This window comes from Canis lupus, chromosome 2 (genome assembly GCF_003254725.2).
Source record: "Canis lupus dingo isolate Sandy chromosome 2, ASM325472v2, whole genome shotgun sequence".
NCBI classification, from domain to species: domain Eukaryota; kingdom Metazoa; phylum Chordata; class Mammalia; order Carnivora; family Canidae; genus Canis; species Canis lupus.
Window position 1 is genome coordinate 75,503,463 of NC_064244.1, and position 20,514 is coordinate 75,523,976.

The following is a 20,514-nucleotide window of genomic DNA, read 5'->3' on the forward strand; positions in this document are numbered from 1 at the left end:
CTGAATCTTCCTAACAGCCCTCTGGCTATTATCCCCATTCTACAGATGAGGAAACCGAGGCTCAGAGAGACCAAGTACCTCGGCTGAGTTTCCACCACCGATGCTGATGGGCCCCAGAGACTGTATTTCTAACCACTACGATGTGTCACCTTCTCCTCTGCTGGTGTGACCACCAGCAAGCGATCCAGGCTCTAGGGCCCTCAGTTTGCACGTCTGTGAAATGTGGATCGTAACTGCCTTCACGGGCAGGTTGTGAGGTGTCGGAGAGCCTGGCTCCTTGCTGGCTGATGGATAAGGGAGCTGAGCGGACCAGCCGCCACCACCAGGCCACTTCTCATCCTCTTGACGTAAAACCCAGGAACTCTGCACGCACTCAAGCCTTCACAGGCAAGGCCCGGGATTTTCTGCTCAGCTACGTGGGCCTAGGCAAGTCACTTTCAGTCCTGGGCCTCAGTTTCCTCATCTGTCAAAGGAGGAGGCGGCGGAGGCGATCTCCACAGACACAAAAGTGTTGACATCAGATTTCAAGCAGTAAAATACCAGCGCTTACCTCCGGAAGGCCTTCCACGCAGGCTGCACGGCGTCCGAAGAACTGGCCAAATGAATGCTGTAAATTTCCCCTCCTCCAAGGACCGCTCTCCTTCCACACCCTCCTTCTCGAAGGCTCACACTTTCTCTGCTTTCAGAGAGATGTTTTTCAAGCATCCCGTGTGGGGACCCAGGTGACAGCAGTGTGCAGAAGCCCAACCCCGGTGGTAATCCCCGGGCGGAAAGCAAGCGGGGGAAAAAACGTGCAGGATAAAGGCACCAAGGAGGAGGCCTCACGCCTGCTTTTCCAGCTTGGGGTGGCGGCCAAGGACGGGGCCTTGGGGGACAGCAGGTCCTCTGAGAGGGCCTCCCTGGGACTATTCCTCACCGGAACCTGGCAGGCACGGCCAGGCCAAGCAGCGATCTTGCTTGTTTGTGACATGAACACGGGCTGCACTGTTAACGCTGCTCTTCCTTCTACCCCCCACTTAGCCTCAGACAAAATACCATCTGTCCTGGGGCCTGAATTGGTGTCCCAGACCCAGAATGTGGACCTGTGAGCTGTGAGGTCAAACGAGCCCTGGCTTTGGAGTAGAAGATATAAAGGTGGGATTTGGCAAGACATGGAACAGGGCTGCTGTGTACAGTTGTTCAGCTTGTGCACTGAATAAGGGCCCCTGGAATGATGGGGTGAATCTGGTAGTGCTCTGCATACCAAGCCACAATCACCCAGAGGGGCACATTTTTCCAGCACACATAAAGGTACTCTAGGGGTTAGCAGAGGTCCTGACCTTGAATGTGAGTTTCTGCCTCTGTAATGACCCACCTGTTTTCTCCTACTGGGATATGGGGAGGATATAATCATATAACCTGTATGAACACACCTAATAATTTTTTTGTAATGAATTATGACTATTTATTTATACAAAGTCTTGTTCCACAAAGGTTTAAGGGCAGATTATGAAATTACACGTGGTTAGGTAGAAAATATGGACACATACAATTTTATGCACCGAATTAATGAGGGAAGGCAAATATGAGGTACGTGCACCAGCCCCTCCCTTCCCGTGCCTAGAGCAGACATCACTAATCAATGCAATCCGTGGTGCATATTTTCCGTGTTCTGAAAGTCGGGTTCCACCTTGGTACAAAGGTGAAAAAATTGGCCCAGGTGGTATCTAACCTGCTACACAGTAGATGTTCAATAAATGGTAGTCATTATAATTTGGAGCGAGTAGGAAAGGGACAGGGCACGTAAGCCGGGTCAGGAAGTCCTGCACTGTTCTGTGTCAGATTTAGTTCATGCATGTGCATGCACGTGCGTGTGCACACACACACACACACAGACACACACACACACACCCGGTGTCCATTACTACAAAATTAAACCAGTTTCTCAGACTTCATGCAAATTGCCTACAATGAATTCTGAGTGAATTTTTCCTGTGATTTAGATAACATCCCCAGGGGCAGCCTAGAATAAGCACACAGGCAGGTTTTGATTGGTGACTTCACATCGAGCGAGCCCAGGGCATACAGTCCAAGCAGAGCGCAAGGAAAGCCCATGTAAGCCATGTCCCCATCCACACCCAGCTCATGGGAAGGGTGCTGGGGTCACAGGAGCCAAAACTCCTACTCCTCTCTGATATCGGAAAGCAGACCTTCAAATGCCCTCAATCATTCCTGTGAATGAGGGAATCAAGCCTCTGCAGAGCAGGGAGGAGGCCCCTGTGGACCCATCTCCAAGCCCAGGAGTATCTCTGCTCCCCCTCTGCCTCCCCAGAGGTTGCTGACCACTCAGCGGTGCTTCCTGGTCCAGCTTGACCCATCAGCAGGCTGGATGGTCACCTCCAAGTCCATGGCCAAGCCCCCCAAGGAACACTGACGGAGAATTGCATCATTGGAGGGTAAGGTTTTGGGCCGCGCTATGTTCCCCACCCCACCCCCCCAGGAACCCCTTTGCAGATGCAAATACTCATGGGCACAAGGATCCAGAAGGTGGTCCTAAGGCTTGGTGGGGGTGTTGGGAACATTTAAGCAGAATTTCAAGGACAGGCTCTTCCTGCCCCGTGGTTTTGTCAGGACAGACAAAGCATGAGCTTGGGGATTAGGCACATCTCAGTCCAAACGCCCATCTGCTGATGGCTAGCTGTGTCTTTGGGAAAGTCCTTCAGCCTCCTCTGAACCGTACTTGCTCATCTGAAAAGTCAGCTTAGTAACTGAACCCCTCCTGGCGTGGTGGCAGGGGCTGAGTAAGATGTGGCGCTTCACTAAAGTAGTTGATTATTCCCACTGTCATGACCAAAGCTAACTGACTCGTGGGTGGCTGGGCGGAGTGTGGCCTGGACTCCACAGTCCTGAGTGTGAATCCTGATTCTGACGCTGCTGGCCAAGTAACTTTGTGAGCCTCCGTTTCCCCAGGCATTAGATGGGAGGTGAGACTATTCCAAAGGCCAGCAGCCTGTAAGCATGTGGCTGCAGTCTGGCCCCAGGGAAACGGGGAAGCCCAGGGGAGCCCGTGCCTTGTATGGAGGGAGGCAGGCCCCGAGAGGGCTCCCCAGCAGCTCCCCTCCCGAGCCTGGGCCAGGGGAATGTGTAGGAGGGAGGTCCGGGGAGGGGGCCCTGGAGCTGGGAGGAACAGCCCTGGCAGGCGGGCAGCAGCGGTGACCCAGGAGGGAGGGAGAGCATTGCTCCGAGCTCATCACTCAGCAAGCTGTCTCCCCTCCAGCCCCGGAACCCTGGCGGCCTGTCCTCCCCACTTCCTGCGTGCTGGGTCAATATTGTGATTTCCACCGTGCCGCCCGCCTGGGACGGCCTGGCCCTGCACACCGCCCAGGGTCACGGGGCTGGGGGGAGACAGGGGTATGGAGAGGTCACTCGCTGCCCGGAAGATGACTCAGGTCCTGAAGGCTGCAGGCGGTGTGGCCGAGAGCCAGGAGCCCCAACGCAGCCTTACCTCCACCATCCCCTCCGGTCCACGAAGACAGGGGCTGCCTGCCACGGGGGCTGGAGGCCCAGAAACCCCACCGTGTCAGGACTGGAGCGGCACCTTATGGGGCCCATGTGCTCCTCCTATGGAAGTGGACCCGACCGAGGCCTGGAGAGGATGAGGGCTTGCCCCAGGTCCCACGGTGAGTGTGCTGCTAGACTAGGAGCTGAATCCCATCCCCTAACTCAGATCCAGACCAAGGCCCCTCTCCTACCTTCCCTTTCCGCATTGGTCTACTTACTGGCCTTTCTAGTAGGTTCATGACTGGCTTCCTCCTACACCTCTGCATGAGCACAGCAGAGAGGACAAGACCAACTGACCCGAGAACATTGGGGAGCTTCTCCAGGGGCGAACGGCCGTCAAGAGGATGCTGTTTGGGACACACACAGACTGGTTGTTATGGAGACAGTATATACAGGGACCAGCTCTAAGAACAGAGGACCTGTGGTTTCACTCCCCTCATGAGTTCATCCCACCAAGACTCAACGAGGACGGCACCTCCTCCCGGAGCCCTCACTGTCCTCCAGGGGAATCAAGCTGCTCCCCTGTCCTGCCACCTCCCACCCCTGCATCTGCCCCCCCACCCACCAAGTAGAATAGGAGTTCCTGGGGGAAAGGGCCATGGCCGTCTCACTTCCAAAACCCATGGCTCAGCCTATTACGGAGGCATCTCTGGAGCTCAGTTGACACCAGCCGAATGAAGGAAGGAAGAGATGAATAAATGGGCTCATATCCTGTCTCCCCACATCACACAATGTCCGCGGGGCAGTCACTCTACTCCTACCAGGACCACCTCTCCTGGAACCTCTTATTCTTCTTCCCCTTCCTCTCCTATTCTTCCTTTCTCTCCTCAGCTGTCACTTCCTCCTGGAAGCCCTCCCTGACTGTCATGCTGGAACTACACTAGCTGGCCCTGCTCTGAGTATACTCCCCTATCGATGCTCTTATCCCAGGGAAAGGTAATGGCTTATTTAATGTTCTTCCCCTCTAGGCTGAACTAGGAGTTGAGTCCCCATCTATGAGGGTGACAAGAGGCACTTGTCTCATTGTATCTCGAGCTCAGGGCCTGGTATGAGTTGGTACACGATGAATAAACCAATGAGTGAATGAATGAATGGACTCCTCCTAGAATCTGGCCCACACTAGGAGTTCGGTAAATGCTGGTAGTTGGCGATGCTGGTGATGGCGGTGGCAGCTGAGGTGGTCCAGCAGCCCCCACATCCCATCCTTTGTCCAGTATCAGCCACCCCATCTCTTTGGGACACGCCCCTCCTTCCCAATAGGACTCCACCAATCACTACGCCTCAACACCCTACTCACGTGACCCAGACCTGGTCAATGAGCATACCCCATTTCCCTGGTCCAAGAGTGGGCACATGACCCAAACGAACCCAGTCCAAGTCCTTCCTTGGGGCTGACAAGAAGCTTCTGACCGAGCTCCTTACCCCCTAGAGGGACAGAAGGAGACCAACCTCAAAGGGAAGCAGACAAGAGCAGAGAGGAGTGATGGACAGAGACCCCTGTGGCGCTGCACCCTGGTTCTAGCCCCCCAGGCTTCCCACAGCCAGGCGCCTTCCCAGACCCTCAAGTCCCCTTTTCCACTAAGAGATGCAGCCTTCTCTAACTTGCGATGGAAAGAACTCTGAATACCATAAAGCCAAGGAGAAGACAGCGAGAGGAACGGGGTGGGTTCAAGTGGAGACACAGATGCTGAGCAATGATTGGCCAGCAGACTCTGGGGACGAAAGAGTCTCCTGCTAAGGGCATACCCGGGCCCCCGCAGGCCCCTGTGGGCCGGCCAAAGGGCAAAGTTTCTGCAGGGGAGGGGTGGGCTGAGGTGGGCTTGGTGCACTTTCACTGCAAATGACAGAAACCCAACTCTGACTGGCTTATGAAGTGGGAAGAGGGATTCATCAGCTCGCATAACAAAAATGTCCTTGGGTCTCTAGCTCTAGACATGGCTGGATCCAGGTACTCAGCTGCGGTGGTCAGGGGCCGTCGCTCCGCTCCCTCCAGCTCCCTCCAGCTCTCTCCAGTTCACCACTGGATGCCCTTGGCTTGCATTCATCCCCAGCAGACTCTCCTAAACCTTGGCAGCTTTGGGCTTCTACCCCAACAGCAATCTCAACTGAAAGAGAGCACTTTACCCCCCACGGCTACCGGCTACAGCAAAACTCCCAGAGTCAAATCTGATTGGCCTTGTTTCTGTCTCGTGCCCGTCCCTAAACAGCCCTGAGATGAGGGCACTGTGACCCTCTCACTGGCCAGGCCTATGCCGCAGGTCCACTCTGCGGTGAGCCTGCCCAAAGCAGTGACCTGGAAGTTGGGGAGAAGAGGCTCCCAAAGGGTGTACACGCTGGGCAAGCAGAAGTAAAGATGTCTGCAGTCCTTGGGAAGAGGTCTTTGGCTGGAAGCTGCTCCCCACAGGAATGAAAGCCTGAGGGAGAGAAGAGGCACTCTTTGAGGAAAAGATATCATTCCTCTTGGCGAGGTTGGTCTTTGGAGGAGGGGGATCGTCCCCCCTGAAGGCAAGAGGATGGGTGGGAGGACTTCTCGGTTACTCCCAGCCCTGGAAGCCTCTGGTCTGCAGCTGTGACGCCAATTGTCTGCAGCCAGACACATTCCTGGACTGGGCTGCAAGGGTGGAGGCCAGCACTAAGCATCTAGAAGCACCTCTGGTTCTCACATCTGCACGCCCCAGGCGCGCACCTCGGGCTCCCGCATCTGCACAAACATAGGCATGAGGAGAAAAGTGCAGCCTTACCTGCACAGCTCTTTGTGGCTGAGACAATGACGCTTCTCCAAGACTCAGTTTCCTCGAGTGCGTGACGGGGGAGAAAACATCCCTGCCAACACTTTGGGGATATTAAGACCATCAAACAGACTACAGCTCTGACCAGGCTCTGGAAAGGTTAAAGCCTCTAACCAGGATGCAGGGTACTGACCCCCACCCCTCCAGCTCCACGGACACCTGCAGGGAGGTCTCCAATCCCTCCGTGCACCGTCCTTTGAAGACGGGAGAACCTGTATCTGGTCTGGAGGCACGAAGGTGGACCAAATGATGTCTCGAAATCCTTTCATGCCTTCAGTTGTTTGGTCCAGCCTAGAGATGATGTGGTCAGAGTCCCACTGGTCTGATCTCCCAGCCCCTTTGTTGTCTCTCCGGCACGTGCCGAGCGCATCATAGGAGCTCAGAAAACACATGCCCACAGAGCAGAAGGCCACAAGTGACACTTCCTCTTGCCTTCCCATCCAGTCTGCCTGCTGGTCCTGGAGACTCTCCTCCACCTCCCCCCCTTGGATCCACCCACTTCTCACCACATCCATGGTTACTAGCCTGGTCCAAGCCACTCTCTCTCTCCTGGATGACTGGCCAGCCTCCCCGGCCTGCCCGCATCCGTTCCTGCTGCCCCAGCATCCTTTCTCCACAGAGCAGCCAGGGTGATTCAACAAAACAAACAAACAAACAAACAAAAAATACATCTAATAGTTACATCAATCCCTCCCGACGGCTTCCCGGTACTCAGGAAAATATCCAAACTCTTAACTGAGGGAAAAAGATGATCTGATGTTTCTTTTTTCAAAATGTGGTAAAAGACACATAATATAAAATTTATCCTCGTAACCATTTTTTTTTCAAAGATTGTATTTATTTATTTATTGGAGGGAGAGTGCGTGAGAGAGAGGGAGCACAAGCAGGAGGAGGGGAGGGCAGAGGGAGACAGAGAGGCAGGCTAAATGGGGCTTGATCTCAGGACCCTAGGACCCCAGGACCCCAGGACCATGACCTGATCTAAGTTGAAGGCAGACGCTTAACCGACTGAGCCCCCCAGGTGCCCCTCCGTCCAACCCTCATAACCACTCTTAAGCGTATAACTCAGTCGTATTAAGTACATTCAGACTGTCGTGCTCCCAGACTTTAGGACATTTTCATCTTCCACCGTTGAAACCCCATTCCCGTTGAACAAACAACAACTCCTCATTCCCCTCACCTCCAGCCCCCGGCAACCTCTACTCTTGTCTCTACTCTTTGTCTACTCTTTGTCTCTATGAACTTGTCCGCTCCAGGTCCTCACAGAAGCGCAATCACACCGGCTCTGTATTTTTGTGGACTGGCTCGTGTCATTCAGCATAGTGTCCTCAAGGGTCGTCCAACACTGTAGTGTGCGTGAGAATCTTTCCTTTCTAAGGCTGAATAATATTCCACTGCATGTATAGTCTATACTCGGTTTCTCCACTCCTCCCTCGATGGACATTTGGGGTTTTTTTTCTACCTTTTGGCTATTGTGAGTAATCCTGCTATGAACACGGGTGTACAGATAGCTCTCTGAGTGCTGCTTTCAATTCCTTTGGACCTGTGACCAGAAGTGGAATCGGTGCATCACGTGGTAGTTCTCTTCTGAATTTTGGAGGAACAGCCACACTGTATCCCAGGGCTGCTGCACCATTCTACCCTCCCACCAGCAGCGCCCAGGGCTCCAATCTCTCTGCATCCTTACCAACTCTTGTTGATTTTTGGTTTTGTTCTGGTTTTTAATAGTAACCATCCTGATAGGCAGGGGGTGGGGTCTAATGTGTCCTGATAAGGGAAATAGCAGGACTGTGTGGGACCCCTCCGTATCACGGGACGTCTGTCATCCTCCCAGCGCTACATGCTAGTGGCACGTCCCCCAGTCCTTGGGACAACTGAGGGGCATTCACTGGGAAAGGTGGTGCACCCCTGGCTGAGAACCATCAGTCCTGCTCACTTCCTCTGCCTCGACTCAGACAGCACTCCCTCTGGCTCACCGCCCCAGCCACTCTGGCCTTTCTGTTCTTCGGTCATGCCAACATCAGTCTTGCCACGGGGCCTTTGCACTTGCCATCCTTCTGTCTTGCACATCTGCTAGATTCTCACATGACAGATCTCAATCTTCAGGTCTCGGTTCAAATGTCCTCTTCCCAGGGAGCCCTTCTTGGACCTCCCCACCTAAGGAAGCCTCCTTGCTCTCTGTCACATGACCATGTGTGTTGTCACTTTCCACCATCTGAAATTACCTTCTTGGTTGTTGGCATGCTCACTGTCTCTCCATCAAAACCAAGTTCCCCAAGAGCAGACCTTCTCTTTCTCCTTCCCTTGTGTCACCCCGGCAGCTAGAGCAGTGCCCTGGGCGGAATGCCTGTTGACCAAGTGAATGGCTGGGGCACCCAGCGACAGAGCTGAAAGGGAGATCACCCACTCTTGCCACTGCTGTGTTCACAGAGGGGATCGTGAGGCCCAGAAAAGGGAAAGGACTTGATCAAGGTCATACAAGGTCAGTCCCTGGTGTTGTGAGCCAAGCCTGGTGCTCTTGCTCCAACGTCTCACACCTGGAGGCCCTCAGTGCCAAGGTTGGCGCCCAGATGGTGAAAACCACAGGCTGTTGGCCTGCGTGGGATGCAGTCCATTGTCTCCAGCCTGTGGATTTTTCCCCTTCCATGTGGGGTCCATGTTCTTTCTTTGGGGACTAGAAGATACCGCTGACCTGCTTGGAGGCCAAGCAGTATGAAAATCCAGTCTTTTCACTGCAGAACCTGTTCAGCTGGGTGAGAGACTCCCAGGGGCCACGGGGACCCAAGGCTGCCTGCAACCTGCCAGTGCTCCCAGGCCCAACCCCACACACAGCTGAGTGCAGACCGTGGAGTGGGCCTCCACGGGGGTGCCTGTCACCCCTCCCTCTCTTCTCTCCTCCTGCTCCACCCCCTGCCTCTCCATCCTAAAGGAATACAGTTGAATTTAGGTGTATAAACTGCACAATCGATGTGTCCTCCTTTTGAAAAGGCCATAGCTGCCCCCACCCAGCTTCCTTTACATCAATTCCACAGAATGAAACTTTGGCCTCCTTGGTGGGCGGAGCTCTCAACCAGCCTTAACCTGGCGTGGGTTGGAAGGTACTTCTCCAGCCAGGCAGCTTAGTGCCGGGCCAGGCTGATGTGGGGTCATATCCCAGCTGAGCCCCCGCAGGCCTGAACCAGGTGACCGGTTCCTGGGGCTGGGGTTTCCTCGTCTGCAAGGGTGCAGCTACCTCAGGAGTGTTTGGGGCACAAGGATACTTGTACAAGACAGCACCGTCCGTCCTGGCACATAAGTGAGGACTCCATTAGTCACCGTTCCCGTCCAGCGGTTGGGAAGATTGCGGGGCACTGTCCTCACTCACCAGCCTTGCCCAAACTCCCTGAGGAAGTTCCTCCCATTTCCATTTCCAGAGGATCGGACAAGACTCAACAGTCATTGCTTCTAGAGGAAAAGAAAAATAAAAATGACATAAATGCAGTAATGCTGATGAATATGGCCCCACTTCTGGAGCACTGATGACATGCAAGGTGCCGTTCTGAGCCCTCTGCAGATGATAACAGATGGAATGCCCATGGCCACCCTGGAAGCAGGTATTATTTTATCCCCATTCAACAGAAGAAGAAACAGAGGCACAGAAAAGTTTATCAAGTTGTCCAAGGTCATAAGGCTAAAAGTGGCCGGGCCAGGTGGCCTGAAGCCAAGACGAAGAGTACACAAAGGCCATGGGGCACCAGAAGGATGCCCGGCCCAGCCTGGAGGTTTAGGTGGGCTTTGCTCCCAGGGCCTGAAAAGGGAGGTGACACTCTGCTCTAGTGTCATCTTCTTAGAGAGGTCCCTTCACTGACCACACCCCCAAAACCAGCAATCCCTCCCCTCCAACTGCCTTTGCCCTGCTTTATTTCCCCCACAGTCCAGAGCATCATCCTTTTTTTTTTTTTAAAGATTTATTTATTTATTCATGAGAGACCCAGAGAGAGGCAGAGACACAGGCAGAGGGAGAAGCAGGCTCCCCACAGGGAGTCTGATGCAGGACTTGATCCTGGGACTCCAGGGTCACACCCTGAGCTGAAGGCAGATGCTTAGCTGCTGAGCCACCCAGGTGTCCCCCAGAGCATCATCTGACAAAAGTTTACGGGGCTGCAGAAGTGGACAGAGGCCAGTCAGGAAGGGCCTAGTAAGGTGGGGTGTAGATTTTGGACTTTCTCCTTGGGTCCCCAGGAAGAGCAAGGAAGATAATAGGACGACAGCCCCACAACACATACACACACACACACACACACACACACACACACACACTCCTTGCCCCAAAGAAGGATTTTGGCAGTTATCCAAAGGGGCAGCCTTCCATCCACACAAGGATCAAATCCAGAGCCTGGTCCTCTGGACCAGGACAGGACTGAGCCATAGTGATAATAAGGCGAGGGCAACAGGAGCCTGCCCGTGGAGCGCCCATGGTTCTACAGGAGACACAGGTGGACTCACAGTACAATGGCCTTTTGTAGACCAGGTGGCTCGTCCACAAGTGATGCCAGACCAAGGCATGCCTCCACACCTCTGCTTATACTGCCCCTGCCTCCTGGAATGCCATCCACCCATCTAGCAAATATTTATTAAGCTCCTGTTATATACCAGGCATTGGGAAAACAGGGACAATCCAAGGTGGATAGAGTTCCTGCCTTCACAGAGCCCTGGAATGCCTAGAAAACTCCTGTCCATGCCTCAAAACCCTATTCCAATACCCTCTCTCCAGCATGAAGCCTTCTTTGACTCCCCCAAGTAGTAAGCTGCTTGCTCTCCAGTGTTTTTCTTGATATCCTAGGACTTTAAGTGTAGAAGAAAGAGGAAGGGAACAACCAGCCACTGAAAACTCACTGTGTACCAGTCCCCAGCCTGGGGACTTCACAGGCCGTATCCCACCTTGGCTCTCCGTAAGCCTGCCAGGGAGGAAATGGTCTCCCTTTTCACAGATGAGAAAATGGGCTCAGAGAGGTTTACTCTCTGGCCGAGGGTCACACAGTCAGCTGGCGAATGGTCACACTACAGGGTTGGCCGTTGCCCAAGCTGTGAGCACCCTGCAGACGGGGGGTGGGCCTTGTGGACATCACCCGCTGCCCTCAGGCCCCAGCACAGGCAGGCCGCCCAGTGGGGTGCTCCAGGTGTGGAGGGAGTGGGCCGAAGGCGCCCTGGAGCCCGGCTAGGGCTGCGCTGCCTTCCTTGGGGCCTAGGTGGCGATGTGCGCCCTCCGTCTCCCCAGCCCCTGCAGGCATCCACCTTCAGCTCCCAGCTCCCGATCCCTGGCCTGGAGAGCACTCTCCCCTTCTCCCCTCGCCCTAGCTACCTCTGCCAGGCATCCTCCCGCACCTGATGGGGGCTCCCCCTCCCGGATGGTCATGACCGCAGGAGGGCCTCAGCGCAGGCCAAATCTCCTTCCCCCAAAATGTTGTGGAGGACCTCACTCTTCGCCAGAGTCAGCCCCAGGAAGCCCACCGGCTCAGGTGCCAGGGACGCTCCCCTGCCGGCCTCCCCTTCCCTGTTGCTCCAGGGGGGCCTCCCCACACCCTGCGAGGCTAAGACCTCTCCGAAGCTCCTGAGACCAAGTCAGAACATCTCAGTGACTCCTTAGGGCCCAGTGGAGGCGGGGAGCGAGAGAGGACGGCGACAGGACCTTGTCCAAAGCGCCCAGGAGTCGGGCCAGAGCTGGGATAGAACCTAGATTTCTTGATCTGTGCTCTCAGCAGTCTCCAGCACCGTTTGAAGCTGTTTCTCCAGGGCCCCGGGGGCGACTGAAGAAAAATGCAGTCTGACCAGTTATCTGCTGTGCTACTAATAAAAATAACAACAACTCCCCTCTCCGCCTGGAAGTCGGCCTTTTACCTACATTACCTCCCCTGCCAGGGGAGATGGGTGCTGCTGCCCCTCACATTGCTGAGGCCTGGAGAGGAGGGGTGTGCGTGGGTCCCAGCTCCCTGGCCCGGGGTCCCACCCAAGGGAGGGTTGGGGGTGGGGACTAGGGAGGAGAGCTGGGTTTTAGGGAGGGGGGAGGCCGTCAAGTTGTGAAGTACAGGTGGGGGACGCTAGGAGTGCTCCTCCACCTACCAGATGGTTTTACACCGTCCCCCCCTACACACACTGAACCTCTTTCAAAGCAGCAGCCAGGCTCTGCCTGGGGCCAGACTACCTCTCCTTGCTCCCTACCCCCTCAGCTGCAGTCCCCACAGAGCCATCTGGGCCTCCACTGACCATCGGGGATCTGGGTACTATGTACCCTTGGGCAAGCTCCTTCCCCTGTCTTGGACTCAGTTTCCCCATCTGTTTAATGAGTGAGTTGGGCTTTGAGTTTGGCCTTCCAGGTCGCATGGTCTGACCTCTCTGAGGAGAAGTATAAGGCAAGAGCAACACAGGAAAATGGGAACGGCTGCGTATGGGGCATCTGGCAGGTGTTGGGCACCAGGCGCTGGCTTCTTTGCTGGTGGCACAGGGTGGCCAAAGGCACAGGTTGCCCAGGAGGCTCAGGGTTAAAGGGCATTACCCTCCCCCAACCTTCCTGGGCCTCTGTTGCCTTATCTATCTAGTCAGGACAATAAAACTACTTCATAGGGGTGTAAGGAGAAGCCCACTGTGCTGACGCATATGATGTGCTTCAAACAGCTCCCACCACAGAAGCACTCAAAAGTTACTATCATCACCGTCACCATCGCCATCATCACCATCATCCTTGTCATCCTCGTCATCTGGGTCATCACGATCATCACCGCCGTTGTCACAACTGTCTATCCCTTCCTTCTGGTCTGTTCCAGTCCCTGCAGGGATCAGTCCATAGAGAAAGCCCCTGACTGGGCGCCAGAAAAGCCTGGGCTCTGCTCCCATCTCTGCCCCCCCACGCCTCAGTGTCTTCACCTGAAAAACTGACCAAATAAGATGTGTGGAAACTATCCTGGGCACACAGCAAGGTCACGCACGGAAAGGTTCCTAGCACGGGGCACGGCAGTGGGAAGCTCCTGGTGCACACTTGTTTCCTTTCTCCTTTACTGAATCAAAGTACAATTTTCTGACAGAGCCGAGCAAGCATGCAGTAACACCCCAGCTAATATTCCCGAGTGCTTACCTTGTGCCTGACGTCGTGCCTGATTTAAGTTACTTCGTTCTCCTAGATGCCACTGTGAGGTGGACAGAGACATTATGCCCGTTGTACAGACAGAAACTGAGCCATGGAGAAGCAAAATGCCATTTTCTGGAAGCCTCCAGGGCTGCTCAAAGCCCACCCAGAGTGAGCCAGGCAGCTTCAAAACCCTTCCCTCTGCTGCCTTCTCCAGCGCTCCCACCAATGCTGCAAGGTAGCAACTGTCATTGTTCCTATTCTACAGGTGAGAAACTCAGACACAGAGAGGGGAAGTCATGCCTCCAGTGAACCAATGACTGAGTCAGGATTCGAACCCAGGTCTGGGTAACTCTTCTACCTGGTTCCCTTACGGCACCAGAGCCCACCTGGAATCTGGCACACCCACGAGGCCTCCGCAGCACCCAGGGGGTGCAGGCCAGACATCCCTGGCTCCAGGCGGCTATGGGGAGGTGAGTCCTTATATTTAGTACCCCCGGGCCCAGGAGCTGGAGGTCTCAGCTGGGGGAAAGCTACACTCTCTTAGGAGGGCAAACAGTGTTGCTCCCCCAGCCCCACCAGCGTTCCAGACATCAGGGAACAGGTGCACGGATCCCCGGGCCTGGGCTAGGTGAGGGGGGAACTCTTTTGGCAGCCAGAGCCCTGCGTGAACAAGAAGAAACCCAGCCTGCAGCCCCTTGGCCCTGGCAGGAGATTAACAAAACAAATACCCGAGCAATCTCAATTTCAACACTCGGGGAGGGGGGCCTAGTGTCAGGGCCCAGGGGGAGGGAGGGAAATGCAGAGACATTTTACCACCTAAATAACTTTCCCTCTGTTTAGTTTCACACGAACATACACTCAAGTGCACGCTCACGCACTCTCTCTCCCTCTTTTTACATTTTTATTTTATTTTTACAAATGCTCAAACTTTCCTGCCACAAATTATTCTTGGCCGGGTTACAAGTAGAAAGGCCGTGTGTATCCTTCACTTGACAAAAAGAGAGGGGAGGGGGGAATGTGCGGGCTCTTATGAAATATTTTGGTTGTGGGTTTGAGGTGGGATTTCTTCCTTACTTTTCCCGACTGTGCCTTCGCCTGGGAGGGAGGGTAGGAGCGTTGGCCTCCTGGGCATAAGCAGCCTCCACGCTGGTCTCCATCCTTCCACTGGCGGCCGCTGTGCCTGCTTACCTCCAGCTGCCCCAATGGGGTCCTGAGGCTCTGGTTTCACCAAGCTGATTCGGAATGGCATTCGGGAAAGGCAGACTGGAGCTGGCGTGGGGGGGCATCTCCCTGCGCTGGAGAGTCCTGTCTGGAGGCCTGGGGGCCAGGACACAGGTCCCCAAGTCCCCAGGTGGTCTCATCCCTCTCTACCCGGGACCCAAGAAAGGGGCTGGCCCTGGGCCCTCCCCAGCCATGCAGAGGGGGGTGAGCTATCCAGTCACCCCACTCCCCATCCCGCAGTCTCCCCCATGCCCGCAGATTTGGCTCCTGCCCCTCCCATCCTGCCCCCCACCCCACTTCACCTCACCACTCTGCTCCCCCCACTCCTACCCCCACCGGCCCCATCAAGTTCTTCGCTCCGGCCACGTCATTTCTCAAACACACTGAGCATTTCCCACCTCAGGGCCTTGGCCAGTGCTCTTCCCTCTTCCCAGAACTCCCTCCCCTCCGCTCTCCTGTGAATCGTCCTGGGCTCAGCTGGATGGCCACCTCCTAGGAGAGACTTTCCTGACAAGCAAGGACCTTGTCATTTGCCATCTCGGCCCCTTGTTGGCTTTCTTCACGGCAGGCAGTTTGTTCGAGGTTGCCCTGTCCACGCTCTCGTTTTGCTCTGGTCCTGGTCCTCCCCCCACCGCGTGAATAAACAACCAAGCGAGGGAGGGAATGAGCAAACGAAGAACTGAATGAATCAGTGAGGTCCTGAAGGCTGGACCAATATTCCGTTCCTTCCTTCCACTGACAATTAACCCCAGGTTGTCCAAGGCTGTCCTCTGCGAGGGCTGCCTTTCCCGAAGCTGGTTCAGAAGGCGCTGGCTAGAGGCATCTGGGGTCCACCAGGCCGGTGGGGGTCTCTGACTAGGCTCTGGGCCCCCCAGGGACCCCATTGCATCACCAAAAAACGTTTCCTAGCCATTGCTGACAAAAGCAAAATCACACATAGCCACGGCCAGGTGAATGCGCGCCCACTTCTGTGCCCAGGGCCTCAGGGTCAGGCCACACTCATTCCGTCAGAGAGAATTTATAAAAACCGTGCAGGGATCCCTGGGTGGCGCAGCGGTTTGGCAGCCTGCCTTTGGCCTGGGGCGCGATCCTGGAGACCCGGGATCGAATCCCACATCGGGTTCCCGGTGCATGGAGCCTGCTTCTCCCTCTGCCTATGTCTCTGCCTCTCTCTCTCTCTCTCTGTGACTATCATAAATAAATAAAAATTTAAAAATAAATAAAAAAATAAAAAAATAAAAAAAAAATAAAAACCGTGCAGATTTACATAGATGGTGTTATGAACTTCTCAACGCTCTCAAGGCTCACACCTTCAGAGGTGCTGTGGGGGAAGAGATTACAGATGAGGAACCCGGGGTCGGCGGCGGGGGGCCCAGAGGCGCACAGAGCACCCTCGTCATCGCCTCTGCGCCATCGCTGGGCCTGTCCTTCTGCTTTGACCGTGACTGCATGGCTGTCCACCTTCCCCGGCTGCGTGGCGCAGACATTTGGAAGCTGGCCTCGGTGCCTCCCTCCCCCACAACTCCACACCCGAGCAGCCTGAGCCCCGTGGGGCCTGCGCCTGGCGCCTCATCCATCCCACTGCTCCTCCCGTGTCCCGGGATTACCGTTATCAGCCTCGACTTGTCCGGCCACAGGGGAGCAGACAAAAAAAAAAAAAGTGGCCTCTGATGCCGCCTCGGGAACTGTGTCATTTTATTAGTGACAAGCAAGTTTATGGAGCTCTGCGGTGTATAATTATGCTCTCATTTTATCGATCAGCAGCTTGAGGTTGGAACTTTCTCATCCCTTAATGGAAACCCTGCCGCTCCTCTCCGCCAATTACAGTGGAAATTAATGGCTACTTACTTATGATTATGCTCATGAGCAATCATCTGGGGGCAGGTTACATGTGAACCATGAGGAACAAAACTGTGGCTCTTCAGACGGGGTGTCCAGCCAGCCTCCTGGCCAGCACCCACTTGCCCTGGTCAAGACCTTCAGAGGGTTGCCTGATGGTTATGTGGGAGGAGTGGAGTACGGTGTCCTTGCTTGGATGGATCGTCAGCGTTCTTTCACCCGTCCCCGGCTGGGGAGGACGGAGATTAGTGGTGTGTTTGGGCTGTGGGGAGATGGGCAAGAAGAGATGCCAAGTAGGAGAGCAGAGGCCCCCAGACTGGAGGGAACCACGCAGGGCGAGGGCAGGAGATGGGAGGAGGCAGAGGCTACCTTTGCTAAACACCTTCTCGGTCTTCGGAGTTGTGGGTGCTGCCTCCGTCCCGTACAGGCACCTGCTGAGTGCTGGGCCACAGCGTGGAACAGAACAGGCAGGAGGAATATCTGTCTGCAGGAAGCTTCTCATTCTCATGGGCAGCAATGGGCAATGAGAGGAGAACATACGCTAACCATGGGGTTTTGGATCAGGAGCAAATGAAACAGATCAATGGAACAGAAGGAAGAGAAGCCAAGCCTCAAGACGAGACGTGGAAGCCCGAAGGGGAAACATCTTCATGATCCTGGGTAGGGAGGCCCTTCCTCAGCAAGGCACAAAACCCTGAAGCCAGAAAGAAGAAACAGATGAATTTAAAAATATGTAAACATTAAGCCTTGAGGAATAAGGCCTGGACAGAGTGGCTGGGGGTGGGGAGGGGTGAGAGCGATGTCCACCAGGCTCACAGTCCTGGGGCGCCCCTGGACACAGCCTTGGCCCACATGTGTACCCGCCCCTGCCACTCCCTGCTCCCCTCCACCCCTAAGAGACATACCAGGGGCAGGACCTGAGGTCTCCCAGCCCTGTTCTCAGCCCCACCGCCCACCCCATCGGGGGACTCTGGGCTCTGGCCACCCCTGGCCTGGACAGCTACTCAGCCCCAACCCCTGCTCAGTCCCCCACTGAGAGGGCAGGTGAAATGGGCCGCCTGGGCCCTGAGGAAGGGACCTGTCCCAGCTCTGCCCGGGTCTGTCCAGGGCCTCCCTCACCATGCTGAGGATGTCACGTCTCCCTCTCTATGGCTGCCTTCCCTGCCGCCACCCCATCCCCACTCCCACCTGGACATCCTGAGGACTGCTCCACCCCGGCCCCAGAGCCACCAGCCTCTTCAAAGATGTGCTGAACATTGTCCCTTGAGTGGTCTTCCAGGATCTGCCAAGAGGCCCTCCCCAGCTCAGCAGCTCACTCGCCTGTGGTCACACAGCCAGGAGGTGCAGGCAGGATCCGAACCCAGCTCTGGCTGGCTCTACCCTCCTTTCTCCCTCTGCACCTGCCCACTGGTGACCAGCCTGCAGGCCATACCCAGATCCTGCCTGGAAGCTGGACTGCCTCACCTCTTGGAACCAGAGACAAGTTGAAATTGTGGGGATGCCCAGATCCCTAAAACACAAGAGTGGGGTCTAGGTATATGAGGCAGGGAGGAAGGAAGGAGAAGCCTGCAGGCTGAGACAGAAAGGACAGAGGAACAGGAGTGTTGACTGAGAGGAACAGAGGCAGAACCAGGGGCAGGGATGTGAGCTTGGGCCTAGAGCCCCAGTGGCGTGCCCTGGACCCTTCCCTGCAGGACAGGATGCCCTCAGCGCACCTGTGGCACAAGGGAGCCAGGCCGCTCAGTGGCAGGGACGGGGCAGCAGGGCCCAGCAAGGCCATGTGGGAGAAAGAAGCTTCCTGCACTCCAGGGTTACTGCGCCCTGCTACCCCACACCGGCCTGAAGCCCCCCTGGCCAGCCCTCCCGCTGCAGCCCCCAGGTGCGGAGGAGGGAGTCTCTCCAGGGAAGCAAGCAGATCAAAAGGAGGAGCAGCGGCTCAATCACCAGCATGTGCCTCCCTCCCTCTCTCCACGCACCAGGAAGCCTTCCCACAGCAGCTCCGATGTGGTTCAAGGACTCCAGGGAGGTCCCAGCCCAGTGCAGCTCCTTCCAGCCGTTGCCCGGTCCCTCTGCCAGGCTCAGGCTGTCTCCCACGTGGGTCTCAGCTACCCTTCCCACCCTGCCACTGGGCACATGCACGCACTGCCGTGCACAGGTGATGCACACACCCCAGAGCAAGCGGCTGTGCACACCCACTCTCTCTATCCTTGCCCAAACAATGGCCATCTCAGAGGACAGCGTGCCTGGGGCCTTGGGCTGCACAGATCACCCCCCGACACACACCTTCTCCCTGACACTTGTCCTGGGGAAACTGCATTGATGTGAACACCAGTGCCCTACTACAGGGAGAATGGGGAAACGCCATGAGGCGATGCGGGGCACCGTCGTCAGGCCCCCAGGCATGCTTCCTGGACGTGTGGGTCAGTCTTCAGACCTCAACTCCTCCTTGCCTGTACTTTCCTGGGCAAGTAGCAACCAGCAGCCATGCAGGGAACACAGCGTGGAGCTGGCTTCAGTGCCAGCTTTGCCCTGTCTGTGTGGCCTGGGCAACTCACTCAACCTCTCTGAGCCTCAGAATCCTCATTTATGATTGAAGAGGAGCCAGGCATGTAGGAAATACCACTTTCCTAAGCCCTACCCAGTGGAGGAAAGTGAATTGTTCAAAAGGTCTCCCCCCGCATTTCAGGGTTGATGGGAACAGTCATCATAACGGGCAGCCGGCCTAGTCTAAGTTGGGCACGTGCGCCGTCTCATTCGGTGCCCACAGCTGCCCCGCCAGGGAGGGCCCCCTATCGTTTCTGCTTGGCACATGGCATGCCACCACTCAGAGTGGTTGCAGCTGGCCTTGATGATCTGAGATTGCACAAAGCTGCACACCCAGGTCCGCCAGTGGACCTCTGGAACTGTCACCTTACCCCTCATGCCTCCCCTGTGCTGCGGCGTGGGACTGGGGCCCCCCTGCTTACGGTCCCTGGCCACATCAGCGTGCACACGCACACGGACACATCCGAGCAAACGCACAATGTGGCTCCCACGTAAGCTGGGCTCTAGATGCTCTCCAAACACTAATGGCTCTGACCTGTGTCTCTCCAGCTCCAGGTGCGGCCTGTCAAATCCCCTGAGGGCTAATAATTACGTCGAACTCAGCATCTCTGAGATGGGCCTTCCCTTGCCCACCCAAGGCACCATCACCAGTCACTACCATCACGCATCAGCCTCCTCACTGGTCTCCCTGCCTCCCCTTAGTCCCGAGTGACCCTGCTTCAAGTCCTGCAATGGCTCCCCTGCCACTCAGAGCAAAAGCCAAAAGCTCCCCACACGCGATCTTGTGGCCCCGTGACTTTGCTGACTCCTCTCCTCCCGTTCACTCTGCTCCAGCCATACTGGCTTCTCTGCTGTCCCTAGAACACCCTAAGTGCATTCCCACCTCAGGGCCTTTGCACTCGCAACACCCTTGCCTGGGCCACCCTTCCTCCAGACAGCCACGGGTCTCCCTGCCTCTCACCCCTCAGGTCCCATCAGCCCTCAAAGGTCCCATTGGCGAGGCCCTCGTGTCCAGCCACTTAGAATAACCCTCCCAGCCCCATGGTCCCTCTCCCCTCACTGCTTTCCACTATTTCCCTAGCACTTATCATCCCCTAGCATGTTACTAATTCGTATTGTTGTTTAATGCCCATCTCATCTCAGGAGGACACGCACTCCTGTGAGACCAGGCATCTCCGTCTGTTCATCTCCTATTGTGCTTGGAGCCTAGAACAGTGCCTGGCACATGGTAGACCCTTAATAAATATCTTTGCTGGAAGGAAGGAAAGGGAGGGAGGGAGGGAGGAGGGGAAGGAGGGAGGAATGTCATCAGAGTGGTGGAGTGGAGGCTGAAGAAAGTAGGGCGGGGAGAGGAAGGGAAAAGAGGAGGAAAGGGATCGGATCAGCACAGGAACAGACATGAGACAGATGCACAGCTGTGGCCCAGCTTTCAGAGATGGATAGGTCAGACCGCACACACGCACATGTGCACACACCCAT

General features: G+C 55.7%; 1 long non-coding RNA gene across 2 annotated transcripts in view; it reads right to left on the bottom strand.

Annotated features, from left to right (window-relative positions):
• LOC112660270 (uncharacterized) overlaps nucleotides 1–20,514 on the bottom strand; it is a 63,887-nt gene extending 43,373 nt beyond the window's left edge. Inside the window, exons 1-7 of one of the 2 annotated variants that reach the window (XR_003136817.3) lie at nucleotides 17,680–20,514; nucleotides 16,861–17,185; nucleotides 15,051–16,753; nucleotides 13,243–14,748; nucleotides 13,019–13,132; nucleotides 6,282–9,773; nucleotides 551–5,954 (exon numbers count right to left, since the gene is read on the bottom strand). This is a non-coding gene — a long non-coding RNA (uncharacterized LOC112660270). Of the gene's footprint in view, nucleotides 1–550; nucleotides 9,774–13,018; nucleotides 13,133–13,242; nucleotides 14,749–15,050; nucleotides 16,754–16,860; nucleotides 17,186–17,679 lie in introns of both variants that reach the window. The other variant, XR_007408429.1, reaches the window with a different exon arrangement.